Below are 2,692 nucleotides of genomic sequence, written 5' to 3'. Positions count from 1 at the left end.
CCTGTTCAGCCTTCACAAGAGAAGGCTGAGGGGGGATCTTGTGGCCTGTTACAAACTGGTCAGGGGGGACCAGCAGGCATTGGGGGAGTCCCTGTTCCCCCGAGCACAGCCAGGAGTGACCAGGAACAACGGTCACAAGCTGGCAGAGGGTAGATTTAGGTTAGACATCAGGAGGCGCGACTTCACGGTCAGGGCGGCTCGGGTCTGGAACCAACTTCCAAGTGAGGTGGTGCTGGCTCCTACCCTGGGGGTTTTTAAGAAAAGGTTAGATGAACACCTTGCTGGGGTGGTTTAACCCCAGTGCTCTTTCCTGCCATGGCAGGGGGTCAGACTAGATGATCTTCTCAGGTCCCTTCCAACCTTAGAAACTATGAAACTATGAAACAACGCTCCTCGACTGCCCAGTGTTTGGCTAGCTTTGTGCAGTAACGTTGAGTGAGTAGTAACAAATAAATCCGCTACATGGGTAGCCTTACAGATGGGCACATAAATGATAGCATAGAGAGAGAGGTCCACATGCCAGACCCCATTAAGCACAGACAGGAATCAGCCTTTTTTCTTGACACTTCCATGCTGTAATGGTGTCTGCCTCCTCTCTGTTCAATTTGTGGTTTGACAAACCAACACACATGAATTAGCTGAAGTCTGCTTTGTCTGACATGACTGGAGGATGCCTGGAGTCTGGGAATAGCTCAATCTGACAGATTGGTGGCAGTTCACAGACCAAACGCCCTTTTCTTAGTCAGTGATTTGAAAAGGCTTTTTCCACCGAGGAGGCTGTTCCTCTGACAAAGAAAGAATGGGGCGATCAACATCTCGGTTGTCTTTCCTGCTTCTGTTTCCCACCCACGTACAAATCCCACTAGCCCTTGGCCTTGTGAGACAACCCTGATATGAATAGTCATTCTGATTTCTCAGTTTTCAGCACTATTTGCTCAGAAAAATCTAACAGACAGGGCTGGCTGCTAACTGCCTTACGGACCTGAAATAAAAACTCATGTGGCAGTATAAAGAAGTGGTCAGTTCAACAAATGAATGAATGAATGAACAGGCATGCACGTGTGTGTGTGTGTGTGTGTGTGGAGGGAGGAATGGAAAGGGGGCCCCCATTCTTTTTCTTGGATAGCTATCCAAACCTTTTCTCAACTCCTCGGGTCACTTGGGCATTGGTACATGTGATGGGGGTTTACTCCCCAAGGTTTTATTCTATGCATCCGAAATTGAAATGGTGAGGCATAGAATAAAACCCTGAGGACTAAACCATTTCAATTTTTCATCACCTTACAGTGCAGGCCTGATTATTTTTTGTTTTGCTTTGCTTTGCTTTGCTTTGCTTTGCTTTGTTGGAGCAGAAGCCTGCCCATGGGCTGAGCAACCCCTGAGCTGTGGGGGGCTCCAGTCTTCCCCATTACGGTGGTGGCACCTCCCAGAGCCACTTGGGTGGGCCGGGTGCTGCCCCAGCTCAGAGGCACCTGATCCAACTTTCCCAAGAGCCCATCCAGGATTCCAGTTCATCGTGCACTTTTCCTGCCGCCTTCTCCTGCTGCCAGAGTACCCAGCCTCCCTCCTGCCGCCTCTCTGAGGTGCCCCTGGGGCAAGCCAGCCCTTTCCTGGGCAGCCCAAGGCATCCAGCTGGCCAGAGGCAGCATCTAGAAGCAGAAGTGGTGAGGGACCCTATCCTGCTTCTGGCAGAGCCTCCCTGCCCCACCCTACGACTGGGTTGGGGGGGTGAGCTGCCCCTGAGCTGTGAGGAGCCCCAGTCCTTCCCTTCCTGGCAGCAGCATCCTCCACAGATTCCCAGGTAGGCTCCCAGTTTGGAGGCAGCACCTGGGCAAATCCAACTCTTCCCCAAGCCCACCCAGAAAGCAGCACCCAGCAGGCCTCCAGTAGGTGGACTCAGGGAAGAGTTGGATTGGGCCAGGTGCTGCCTCTGAGCACCCAGCCACTAGCCACCTGCCTGGGCGACCCTTGGGGGTGCTGCTGCCTCAGAGGGAACGACCAGGGCTCCTTGCTGCTCAGGCAGCCCTAGGTATCCTGCCAGCCATAGGAGCCTGCTGAAGGCAGAAGCAATGGGGAGCCGAATCCTTTTTTTCTTTGGAGCCTGCCCACCTCTCCCATGGCTGGGGGGTGGGGGGGGGAGCTGACAGCTGCATTATTGCAATTTGGAACATGACAAACTACCTACATCGAGTTGTAATTTAGTTTGCAATGATGCAAAGGCATTTAAACCCTGCCAAAGTCTTGCATGTGTACGCTGTGATGCCACTAAGCTACATACAGTGACATTTTCATCACATGTACATGTTAATGGTGTTGTGTGTATAAGTGCCCCTTGAGTCTCTGAAAAAATACGCTGATTATTTTGATGAATACAGATTATTTCTGCTGGTCTTCCTGAATTATTGCTATTCCTCCATTGTATTTAGTAATGCTCCAAAGCAGAACTGCTGATATTATTGAGAGAGGATGTTCTTTTGGAAGCTATGTGAAGGATTAAGCCATGGATTCTAGAGGTAAAAGAAGAAGTCTCCACAGCTTGAGTTAGAGATGGCCTCTGTAGTTGGAGTTGTAACAGACTTGCACCATTAGGACTCTACTACAGTGGGACATGTAGACACCTGGATTAACACCTTCATCAGCGATTTGGACGATAGGGTGAAGTGCAACCTGTTTAAATTCGCTGATGATACCA

Source organism: Gavialis gangeticus, unplaced genomic scaffold (assembly GCF_001723915.1).
Source record: "Gavialis gangeticus isolate Ggan-Ray unplaced genomic scaffold, GavGan_comp1, whole genome shotgun sequence".
Classification (NCBI taxonomy): domain Eukaryota; kingdom Metazoa; phylum Chordata; order Crocodylia; family Gavialidae; genus Gavialis; species Gavialis gangeticus.
The sequence above is the reverse complement of the archived record's forward strand: the minus strand, read 5'-3'. Positions refer to the sequence as shown.